Here is a 12,476-nt window from a genome sequence, read left to right as displayed (position 1 = left end):
GCGTAAGAGGCCCGTCCGGGGATGAGGCAGCATCCTCGGACACCAGCCAGGAGCGCGCGGGCGCTGTGGAAGTAAGTACATCCACTCCTGGTACCTAAAATTTTCTCCAGCGGCGGGCCCCGGGCCTAAACTTTCTCCGGGCCGCGCAACACGCACTCTCCGCCGGACACCGACGGAGGCAACGTCCCCCTCCTGCGGTGACAAAAAAAATCCACTCCTGGTACCTAAAATTTTCTCCAGCGGCGGGCCCCGGGCCTAAACTTTCTCCGGGCCGCGCAACACGCACTCTCCGCCGGACACCGACGGAGGCAACGTCCCCCTCCTGCGGTGACAAAAAAAATCCACCCCTGGTACCTAAAATTTTCTCCAGCGGCGGGCCCTTGGCTGAAACTTTCTCCGGGCCGCGCAACACGCACTTTGCGCCGGACGCCGGTCCCAAAGCGCCACCCCGGACCACCACAAGGCTACAGCCACCATCCCCAAGCGCCACCCCCGACCGCAACAAGTCGACCGCCACCAGGCGACCACCACCACCACCATCCCCAAGCGCCACCCCCGACCGCCACCAGGCGACAGCCACCATCCCCAAGCGCCACCCCCCGACCGCCACCCCCCGACCGCCACAAGGCGACCGCCACAAGGCGACCGCCACAAGGCGACCGCCACCATCCCCAAGCGCCACCCCCGACCGCCACAAGGCGACCGCCACAAGGCGACCGCCACCATCCCCAAGCGCCACCCCCCGACCGCCACCCCCCGACCGCCACAAGGCGACCGCCACCATCCCCAAGCGCCACCCCCCGACCGCCACCCCCCGACCGCCACAAGGCGACCGCCACCATCCCCAAGCGCCACCCCCCGACCGCCACCCCCCGACCGCCACCAGCCGACCGCCACCAGCCGACCGCCACCAGCCGACCGCCACCAGCCGACCGCCACCAGCCGTTCGCGGTGTGCGCCTCCGGCGCCACCGGTCCCAAGCACCATCCCCAAGCACCATCCCCGACCGCCACCCCCCGACCGCCACCCCCCGACCGCCACCCAGCGACCGCCACCAGCCGACCGCCACCAGCCGACCGCCACCAGCCGTTCGCGGTGTGCGCCTCCGGCGCCACCGGTCCCCAAGCACCATCCCCAAGCACCATCCCCAAGCACCATCCCCGACCGCCACCCCCCGACCGCCACCCCCCGACCGCCACCAGCCGACCGCCACCAGCCGACCGCCACCAGCCGACCGCCACCAGCCGTTCGCGGTGTGCGCCTCCGGCGCCACCGGTCCCCAAGCACCATCCCCAAGCACCATCCCCGACCGCCACCCCCCGACCGCCACCAGCCGACCGCCACCAGCCGACCGCCACCAGCCGACCGCCACCAGCCGTTCGCGGTGTGCGCCTCCGGCGCCACCGGTCCCCAAGCACCATCCCCGACCGCCACCCCCCGACCGCCACCCCCCGACCGCCACAAGGCGACCGCCACCATCCCCAAGCGCCACCCCCCGACCGCCACCCCCCGACCGCCACCAGCCGACCGCCACCAGCCGACCGCCACCAGCCGACCGCCACCAGCCGACCGCCACCAGCCGTTCGCGGTGTGCGCCTCCGGCGCCACCGGTCCCAAGCACCATCCCCAAGCACCATCCCCGACCGCCACCCCCCGACCGCCACCCCCCGACCGCCACCCAGCGACCGCCACCAGCCGACCGCCACCAGCCGACCGCCACCAGCCGTTCGCGGTGTGCGCCTCCGGCGCCACCGGTCCCCAAGCACCATCCCCAAGCACCATCCCCAAGCACCATCCCCGACCGCCACCCCCCGACCGCCACCCCCCGACCGCCACCAGCCGACCGCCACCAGCCGACCGCCACCAGCCGACCGCCACCAGCCGTTCGCGGTGTGCGCCTCCGGCGCCACCGGTCCCCAAGCACCATCCCCAAGCACCATCCCCGACCGCCACCCCCCGACCGCCACCAGCCGACCGCCACCCAGCGACCGCCACCCGCCGTTCGCGGTGTGCGCCGTTATCCGCCTCTGGGTGGTCCTTGCCGGGCGTGGATCGGCGTCCGCTGTCGGTAGGTGACGGGACCATAATTGGCCCGCGGACCAGCCGGCGGGGCTCTATGGAAAAGCCCACCCGCCTTCGCTGGTTCCCCGGTCGGCCACGAGTAGCGATAATTCGGCCTCTTCGCCCGGAGCGCGGCTCAACTTAAGCGAAAATGCACTAAGTGCCAAAGCCCATTCATTTACAACGGCGTGTCCGCCAGAGGGCGCGTTTCCCGCCGCGGACCGGCCGGCGGGGCTCGTCGGAGAGCGTATCCGCCTCTCGGTGGTCCTTGCCGGGCGTGGGTCGGCGTCCGCTGTCGGTACTTTACGGGACCGCAATCGGCCCGCGGACCAGCCGGCGGGGCTCTCTTGAGAGCTTACCCGCCTTCGCTGGTTCCCCGGTCGGCCGCGAGTGGCGAGATTTCGGCCTCTTCACCTGGAGCGCGGAGCGACTTTTGCCAAATTTTTTCTAAGTGCCAAGGGCTCTCGCGCCGCGTTGCGTCCGCCTCTGCTGGTTCCCCGGTCGGCCGCGAGTGGCGAGAATTCGGCCTCTTCACCCGGAGCGACTTTTGCCCAATTTTTTCTAAGTGCCAAGGGCTCTCGCGCCGCGATGCGTCCGCCTCTGCTGGTTCCCCGGTCGGCCGCGAGTGGCGAGAATTCGGCCTCTTCACCCGGAGCCCGGGCCGACTTCCGCCGATATGATCACATCATGATCCTATAGCAAGTGTCGTACAACCATAACATGATCTACAAAATAAATATATAAATATTAACGTCCCCTATAAACATTAAATATATAAATATTAACATCACCTATCAACATTAAATATATAAATATTAACATCACCTATAAACATTATGAATACAATGTTTATAACCGAATGGTCATTTTATATTATTTGGCTGTAAATGCGAGCATAAGTTGTATATATCATGTATTTATCCACGAACCGTTAAAGAGATGTCAAGTCAGGCTACCTTAAGAGAGTCATAGTTACTCCCGCCGTTTACCCGCCTGTGTGCGAGAGGCGGTGTAATTTCTCTCCGTGTCCGCTGGAGGGAGGTATTTCCCCGTTACGACCTCCGGGAAGATCACCGGGACGCGGAGAACGCTTAGCCGGGGCGCTGGAAGCCTTTTTCGGCTTAGAAAGTGAGGTGGAAAGCACTCGGGGAACCGGCTGGAGGTGCTGTGGAAGTTCAGCGGGCCGTGTAAAATGCTTAGCCGGGGCTCTGGAAGCCTCGTTCGGCTTAAAGAGTGAGGAGGAATGCATCATGAGAACCGGCTGGAGGTGCTGGGGAAGTTCGGCGGGCCGCGTAAAACGCTTAGCCGGGGCTCTGGAAGCCTCGTTCGGCTTAGAAAGTGAGGAGGAATGCATCATGAGAACCGGCTGGAGGTGCTGTGGAAGCTCGGCGGGCCGCGTAAAACGCTTAGCCGGGGCTCTGGAAGCCTCGTTCGGCTTAGAAAGTGAGGCGGAATGCATCATGAGAATGATATTTTGATATGATTTGACTATAAATGCGATCATATGTAGTATATATCATATATTTATCCACGAACCGTTCAAAAAAATCTCAAGTGAGCCTACCATAAGAGAGTGACAGTTACTCCCGCATTTTGGCTACTCAAAGTGCCATCAGACGCGCAGCAACGCGAGTGTGCGCTAAGTGCGAGAGGTGGCGTATTTACCCGCCGTGTCCGCTAGAGGGAGGTATTTCCCCGTTACAAGCTCCGGGAAGATCAGCGGGCCGCGTAAAACGCTTAGCCGGGGCTCTGGAAGCCTCCTCGGTCGTCAAGAGTTAGGAGGAAAGCCTCATGAGAACCGGCTGGAGGTGCGGTGGAAGCTCAGCGGGCCGCGTAAAACGCTTAGCCGAGGCTCTGGAAGCCTCCTCGGGCGTCAAGAGTTAGGAGGAAAGCCCCATGAGAACCGGCTGGAGGTGCTCCGGAAGCTCGGCGGGCCGCGTAAAACGCTTAGCCGAGGCTCTGGAAGCCTCCTCGGGCGTCAAGAGTGAGGAGGAATGCCTCATGGGAAAAGGCTGGAGGTGCTCTGGAAGCTCGGCGGGCCGCGTAAAACGCTTAGCCGAGGCTCTGGAAGCCTCCTCGGGCGTCAAGAGTGAGGAGGAATGCCTCATGGGAACCGGCTGGAGGTGCTCTGGAAGCTCGGCGGGCCGCGTAAAACGCTTAGCCGAGGCTCTGGAAGCCTCCTCGGGCGTCAAGAGTGAGGAGCAAAGCATCGCGAGGACCGGCTGGAGGTGCTCTGGAAGCTCAGCGGGCCGCGTAAAACGTTTAGCCGGGGCTCTGGAAGCCTCGTTCGGCTTAAACAGTGAGGAGGAAAGCAGCCGTGGAACCGGCTGGAGGTGCGGTTGAAGCTCAGCGGGCCGCGTAAAACGCTTAGCCGGGGCTCTGGAAGCCTCCTCGGGCGTCGAGAGTTAGGAGAAAAAGCACCCCCGAGAACCGGCCGGGTCGTCCACGAACCGCTAAAAAGATGTCGAGTGCCGCTACCTTAAGAGAGTCATAGTTACTCCCGCCGTTTGGCCGAAGGTGTATTTACTCGCCGTGTCCGCTGGAGGGAGGTATTTCCCCGCTCCAACGTCACCGGCGGCTTCCGAACGTCTCCCCGAGCGCCCGGAAGTCCGCGCGGGGGGGAGAAGCGGGCCGTGCGAGGTACCGGGTGGAGCTGGACCGTCACCTGGTCCGCTCGTCGTGCGCGCCGGCCGCTGGAAGTCGCATAAAGCTCCGCGATCTCATCCGCGGAGTGCAGATCCGCTGGGCTGGAGCTATTTTGGGCCACTTGGCGCGCGCGCACGGCCTCCCGGAGGTGCCGGGTGGAGTGCGCGAGCGCACCGGCCGCTGGAAGTCGGATGAAGCTCCGCGATCTCATCCGCGGTGCTTGTAAACAGCCGATCCGGTCGTCTTGGAGCTATTTTCGGCCACTTGGCGCGCGCGCACGGCCTCCCGGAGGTGCCGGGTGGAGTGCGCGAGCGCACCGGCCGCTGGAAGTCGAATAAAGCTCCGCGATCTCATCCGCGGAGCTTGTAAAGTGCCGATCCGGTCGGCTAGGAGCTATTTTCGGCCACTTGCGCATGCGCACGGCCTCCCGGAGGTTCCGGGCGGCGTGCGTAAGCGCACGGGCCGCTGGACGTCGAATAATGCTCCGCGATCTCATCCGCGGTGCTTACAACTAGCCGATCCGGTCGGCCTGGAGCTATTTTCGGCCACTTGGCCCGCGCGCACGGCCTCCCGGCTGTCCCGGTGGTCCCGGTCGCCTCCACGGACGGTTAAAAAAATCTCAAGTGAGCCTACCTTAAGAGAGTAACAGTTACTCCCGCATTTTGGCTACTCAAAGTGCCATCAGACGCGCAGCTACGCGAGTGTGCGCTAAGTGCGAGAGGTGGCGTATTTACCCGCCGTGTCCGCTGGAGGGAGGTAATTCCCCGTTACAAGCTCCGGGAAGATCAGCGGGACGCGTAAAACGTTTAGCCGGCGCTCTGGAAGCCTCGTTCGGCTTAAACAGTGAGGAGGAAAGCACTCCGGGAACCGGCTGGAGGTGCTGGGGAAGTTCAGCGGGCCGCGTAAAACGCTTAGCCGGGGCTCTGGAAGCCTCGTTCGGCTTAAACAGTGAGGAGGAAAGCATCATAAGAACCGTCTGGAGGTGCTGTGGAAGTCCAGCGGGCCGCGTAAAACGCATAGCCGGGGCTCTGGAAGCCTCGGGCGGCTTAGAAAGTCAGGAGGAAAGCACCCGTGGAACCGGCTGGAGGTGCTCCGGAAGCTCAGCGGGCCGCGTAAAACGCTTAGCCGGGGCTCTGGAAGCCTCCTCGGGGGTCAAGAGTTCGGAGAAAAAGCACCCCCGAGAACCGGCCGGGTCCTCCACGAACCGTGAAAAAGATGTCGAGTGCCGCTACCTTAAGAGAGTCATAGTTACTCCCGCCGTTTGGCCGAAGGTGTATTTACTCGCCGTGTCCGCTGGAGGGAGGTATTTCCCCGCTCCAACGTCACCGGCGGCTTCCGAACGTCTCCCCGAGCGCTCGGAAGTCCGCGCGGGGGGGAGAAGCGGGCCGTGCGAGGTACCGGGTGGAGCTGGACCGTCACCTGGTCCGCTCGTCGTGCGCGCCGGCCGCTGGAAGTCGCATAAAGCTCCGCGATCTCATCCGCGGAGCTTGTAGAGTGCAGATCCGCTGGGCTGGAGCTATTTTGGGCCACTTGGCGCGCGCGCACGGCCTCCCGGAGGTGCCGGGTGGAGTGCACGAGCGCACCGGCCGCTGGAAGTCGAATACAAGCTCCGCGATCTCATCCGCGGTGCTCGCAAACAGCCGATCCGGTCGGCCTGGAGCTATTTTCGGCCACTTGGCCCGCGCGCACGGCCTCCCGGCTGTCCCGGTGGTCCCGGTCGCCTCCGCGGACGGTTAAAAAAATCTCAAGTGAGCCTACCTTAAGAGAGTGACTGTTACTCCCGCCGTTTGGCCGCTCAGAGTGCCACCGGACGCGCAGCAACGGGTGTGTGCGCTAAGTGCGAGAGGTGGCGTATTTACCCGCCGTGTCCGCTAGAGGGAGGTATTTCCCCGTTACAAGCTCCGGGGAGATCACCGGGACGCGGAGAACGCTAAGCCGGGGCTCTGGAAGCCTCGTTCGGCTTAAACAGTGAGGATGGGAGCACCCGGAGAACCGGCTGGAGGTGCTGTGGAAGTCCCGCGGGCCGCGTAAAACGCTTAGCCGGGGCCCTGGAAGCCTCGTTCGGCTTAAACAGTGAGGAGGAAAGCACTCGGGGAACCGGCTGGAGGTGCTGTGGAGGCTCGGCGGGCCGCGTAAAACGCTTAGCCGGGGCTCTGGAAGCCTCGTTCGGCTTAGAATGTGAGGAGGAATGCATCATGAGAACCGGCTGGAGGTGCTGTGGAAGCTCGGCGGGCCGCGTAAAACGCTTAGCCGGGGCGCTGGAAGCCTCGTTCGGCTTAGAAAGTGAGGAGGAATGCACCCGGGGAACCGGCTGGAGGTGCGGTGGAAGCTCAGCGGGCCGCGTAAAACGCTTAGCCGGGGCTCTGGAAGCCTCCTCGGGCGTCAAGAGTTAGGAGGAAAGCCTCATGAGAACCGGCTGGAGGTGCGGTGGAAGCTCAGCGGGCCGCGTAAAACGCTTAGCCGAGGCTCTGGAAGCCTCCTCGGGCGTCAAGAGTTAGGAGGAAAGCCTCATGGGAACCGGCTGGAGGTGCGGTGGAAGCTCAGCGGGCCGCGTAAAACGCTTAGCCGGGGTGCTGGAAGTCTCCTCGGGGGTCAAGGGTTAGTAGAAAAAGCACCCCCGAGAACCGGCCGGGTCCTCCACGAACCGTGAAAAAGATGTCGAGTGCCGCTACCTTAAGAGAGTCATAGTTACTCCCGCCGTTTGGCCGAAGGTGTATTTACTCGCCGTGTCCGCTGGAGGGAGGTATTTCCCCGCTCCAACGTCACCGGCGGCTTCCGAACGTCTCCCCGAGCGCTCGGAAGTCCGCGCGGGGGGGAGAAGCGGGCCGTGCGAGGTTCCGGGTGGAGCTGGACCGTCACCGGGTCCGCTCGTCGTGCGCGCCGGCCGCTGGAAGTCGAATAAAGCTCCGCGATCTCATCCGCGGTGCTTGTAAACAGCCGATCCGCTGGGCTGGAGCTATTTTGGGCCACTTGGCGCGCGCACGGTCTCCCGGATGGTGCCGGGTGGAGTGCGTGAGCGCACCGGCCGCTGGAAGTCGCATAAAGCTCCGCGATCTCATCCGCGGAGCTTGTAAAGTGCAGATCCGGTCGGCTAGGAGCTATTTTGGGCCACTTGCGCATGCGCCCGGCCTCCCGGAGGTCCCGGGCGGCGTGCGTAAGCCCACCGGCCGCTGGAAGTCGAATAATGCTCCGCGATCTCATCCGCGGTGCTCACAAACAGCCGATCCGGTCGGCTAGGAGCTATTTTCGGCCACTTGCGCATGCGCACGGCCTCCCGGAGGTTCCGGGCGGCGTGCGTAAGCGCACGGGCCGCTGGACGTCGAATAATGCTCCGCGATCTCATCCGCGGTGCTTGCAACAAGCCGATCCGGTCGGCCTGGAGCTATTTTCGGCCACTTGGCCCGCGCGCACGGCCTCCCGGCTGTCCCGGTGGTCCCGGTCGCCTCCGCGGACGGTTAAAAAAATCTCAAGTGAGCCTACCTTAAGAGAGTGACTGTTACTCCCGCCGTTTGGCCGCTCAAAGTGCCATCAGACGCGCAGCAACGCGAGTGTGCGCTAAGTGCGAGAGCTGGCGTATTTACCCGCCGTGTCCGCTGGAGGGAGGTAATTCCCCGTTACAAGCTCCGGGAAGATCACCGGGCCGCGTAAAACGCTTAGCCGGGGCTCTGGAAGCCTCGTTCGGCTTAGAAAGTGAGGTGGAAAGCACCCGGGGAACCGGCTGGAGGTGCGGTGGAAGTCCAGCGGGCCGCGTAAAACGCTTAGCCGGGGCTCTGGAAGCCTCCTCGGGCGTCAAGAGTTGGGAGGAAAGCCTCATGAGAACCGGCTGGAGGTGCTGTGGAAGTCCAACGGGCCGCGTAAAACGCTTAGCCGGGGCTCTGGAAGCCTCCTTCGGCTTAGAAAGTGAGGAGGAATGCATCATGAGAACCGGCTGGAGGTGCTGTGGAAGCTCAGCGGGCCGCGTAAAACGCTTAGCCGGAGTGCTGGAAGCCTCCTCGGGCGTCAAGAGTGAGGAGCAAAGCATCGCGAGGACCGGCTGGAGGTGCTCCGGAAGCTCGGCGGGCCGCGTAAAACGCTTAGCCGGGGCTCTGGAAGCCTCCTCGGGGGTCAAGAGTTAGGAGAAAAAGCACCCCCGAGAACCGGCCGGGTCCTCCACGAACCGTGAAAAAGATGTCGAGTGCCGCTACCTTAAGAGAGTCATAGTTACTCCCGCCGTTTGGCCGAAGGTGTATTTACTCGCCGTGTCCGCTGGAGGGAGGTATTTCCCCGCTCCAACGGCACCGGCGGCTTCCGAACGTCTCCCCGAGCGCTCGGAAGTCCGCGCGGGGGGGAGGAGCGGGCCGTGCGAGGTACCGGGTGGAGCTGGACCGTCACCGGGTCCGCTCGTCGTGCGCGCCGGCCGCTGGAAGTCGAAAAAAGCTCCGCGATCTCATCCGCGGAGTGCAGATCCGCTGGGCTGGAGCTATTTTGGGCCACTTGGCGCGCGCGCACGGCCTCCCGGAGGTGCCGGGTGGAGTGCGTGAGCGCACCGGCCGCTGGAAGTCGAATGAAGCTCCGCGATCTCATCCGCGGAGCTTGTAAAGTGCAGACCCGGTCGGCTAGGAGCTATTTTCGGCCACTTGGCGCGCGCGCACGGCCTCCCGGAGGTGCCGGGTGGAGTGCGCGAGCGCACCGGCCGCTGGAAGTCGCATGAAGCTCCGCGATCTCATCCGCGGTGCTTGTAAAGTGCAGATCCGCTGGGCTGGAGCTATTTTCGGCCACTTGGCCCGCGCGCACGGCCTCCCGGCTGTCCCGGTGGTCCCGGTCGCCTCCACGGACGGTTAAAAAAATCTCAAGTGAGCCTACCATAAGAGAGTGACAGTTACTCCCGCCGTTTGGCCGCTCAAAGTGCCACCAGACGCGCAGCAACGCGAGTGTGCGCTAAGTGCGAGAGGTGGCGTATTTACCCGCCGTGTCCGCTAGAGGGAGGTATTTCCCCGTTACGACCTCCGGGAAGATCACCGGGACGCGTAAAACGCTTAGCCGGGGTGCTGGGAGCCTCGTTCGGCTTAGAAAGTGAGGTGGAAAGCACTCGGGGAACCGGCTGGAGGTGCTCTGGAAGTCCAGCGGGCCGCGTAAAACGCTTAGCCGGGGCGCTGGAAGCCTCGTTCGGATTAAAGAGTGAGGAGGAATGCATCATGAGAACCGGCTGGAGGTGCTGTGGAAGCTCAGCGGGCCGCGTAAAACGCTTAGCCGAGGCTCTGGAAGTCTCCTCGGGCGTCAAGAGTGAGGAGGAAAGCACCCGTGGAACCGGCTGGAGGTGCTTTGGAAGCTCATCGGCCAGCGGAAAACGCTTAGCCGGGGCTCTGGAAGCCTCCTCGGGCGTCGAGAGTTAGGAGAAAAAGCACCCCCGAGAACCGGCCGGGTCCTCCACGAACCGCTAAAAAGATGTCGAGTGCCGCTACCTTAAGAGAGTCATAGTTACTCCCGCCGTTTGGCCGAAGGTGTATTTACTCGCCGTGTCCGCTGGAGGGAGGTATTTCCCCGCTCCAACGTCACCGGCGGCTTCCGAACGTCTCCCCGAGCGCTCGGAAGTCCGCGCGGGGGGGAGAAGCGGGCCGTGCGAGGTACCGGGTGGTGCTGGACCGTCACCGGGTCCGCTCGTCGTGCGCGCCGGCCGCTGGAAGTCGCATGAAGCTCCGCGATCTCATCCGCGGAGCTTGTAAAGTGCAGATCCGCTGGGCTGGAGCTATTTTGGGCCACTTGGCGCGCGCGCACGGCCTCCCGGAGGTGCCGGGTGGAGTGCGCGAGCGCACCGGCCGCTGGAAGTCGCATGAAGCTCCGCGATCTCATCCGCGGTGCTTGTAAACAGCCGATCCGCTGGGCTGGAGCTATTTTGGGCCACTTGGCGCGCGCGCACGGCCTCCCGGATGGTGCCGGGTGGAGTGCGCGAGCGCACCGGCCGCTGGAAGTCGAATGAAGCTCCGCGATCTCATCCGCGGTGCTTGTAAGCAGCCGATCCGGTCCTCTTGGAGCTATTTTCGGCCACTTGGCGCGCGCGCACGGCCTCCCGGAGGTGCCGGGTGGAGTGCGTGAGCGCACCGGCCGCTGGAAGTCGAATAATGCTCCGCGATCTCATCCGCGGTGCTTACAACTAGCCGATCCGCTGGGCTTGGAGCTATTTTCGGCCACTTGGCCCGCGCGCACGGCCTCCCGGCTGTCCCGGTGGTCCCGGTCGCCTCCGCGGACGGTTAAAAAAATCTCAAGTGAGCCTACCTTAAGAGAGTGAGTGTTACTCCCGCCGTTTGGCCGCTCAAAGTGCCACCGGACGCGCAGCAACGCGAGTGTGCGCTAAGTGCGAGAGGTGGCGTATTTACCCGCCGTGTCCGCTGGAGGGAGCTAATTCCCCGTTACAAGCTCCGGGAAGATCAGCGGGACGCGGAGAACGCTTAGCCGGGGCTCTGGAAGCCTCGTTCGGCTTAAACAGTGAGGAGGAAAGCACCCGGGGAACCGGCTGGAGGTGCGGTGGAAGCTCAGCGGGCCGCGTAAAACGCTTAGCCGGGGCTCTGGAAGCCTCGTTCGGCTTAAACAGTGAGGATGGGAGCACCCGGAGAACCGGCTGGAGGTGCTGTGGAAGTTCAGCGGGCCGCGTAAAACGCTTAGCCGGGGCTCTGGAAGCCTCGTTCGGCTTAAACAGTGAGGATGGGAGCACCCGGAGAACCGGCTGGAGGTGCTGTGGAGGCTCGGCGGGCCACGTAAAACGCTTAACCGGGGCTCTGGAAGCCTCGTTCGGCTTAAGAAGCGAGGAGGAATGCACCCGGAGAATGACATTTTGATATGATTTGACTATAAATGCGATCATATGTAGTATATATCACATATTTATCCACGAACCGTTCAAGAAAATGTCAAATGAGCCTAACTTAAGAGAGTGACTGTTACTCCCGCCGTTTGGCCGCTCAAAGTGCCACCGGACGCGCAGCAACGCGAGTGTGCGCTAAGTGCGAGAGGTGGCGTATTTACCCGCCGTGTCCGCTGGAGGGAGCTAATTCCCCGTTACAAGCTCCGGGGAGATCACCGGGACGCGTAAAACGCTTAGCCGGGGCTCTGGAAGCCTCGTTCGGCTCAAACAGTGAGGAGGAAAGCACTCGGGGAACCGGCTGGAGGTGCTCCGGAAGCTCAGCGGGCCGCGTAAAACGCTTAGCCGGGGCTCTGGAAGCCTCGTTCGGCTTAAACAGTGAGGATGGGAGCACCCGGAGAACCGGCTGGAGGTGCTGTGGAGGCTCGGCGGGCCGCGTAAAACGCTTAACCGGGGCTCTGGAAGCCTCGTTCGGCTTAAGAAGCGAGGAGGAATGCACCCGGAGAATGACATTTTGATATGATTTGACTATAAATGCGATCATATGTAGTATATATCACATATTTATCCACGAACCGTTCAAGAAAATGTCAAATGAGCCTACCATAAGAGAGTGACAGTTACTCCCGCCGTTTGGCCGCTCAAAGTGCCACCGGACGCGCAGCAACGCGAGTGTGCGCTAAGTGCGAGAGGTGGCGTATTTACCCGCCGTGTCCGCTAGAGGGAAGTATTTCCCCGTTACAAGCTCCGGGAAGATCAGCCGGACGCGTAAAACGCTTAGCCGGGGCCCTGGAAGCCTCGTTCGGCTTATAAAGTGGGGAGGAAAGCAGCCGGGGAACCGGCTGGAGGTGCTCTGGAAGTTCAGCGGGCCGGGTAAAACGTTTAGCCGGGGCTCTGGAAGCCTCGTTCGGCTTAAACAGTGAGGAGGAATGCA

Source organism: Syngnathus floridae, unplaced genomic scaffold (assembly GCF_059516105.1).
Source record: "Syngnathus floridae isolate MCC-2025c unplaced genomic scaffold, RoL_Sflo_1.0 HiC_scaffold_94, whole genome shotgun sequence".
Classification (NCBI taxonomy): Eukaryota; Metazoa; Chordata; class Actinopteri; order Syngnathiformes; family Syngnathidae; genus Syngnathus; species Syngnathus floridae.
The sequence above is the reverse complement of the archived record's forward strand: the minus strand, read 5'-3'. Positions refer to the sequence as shown.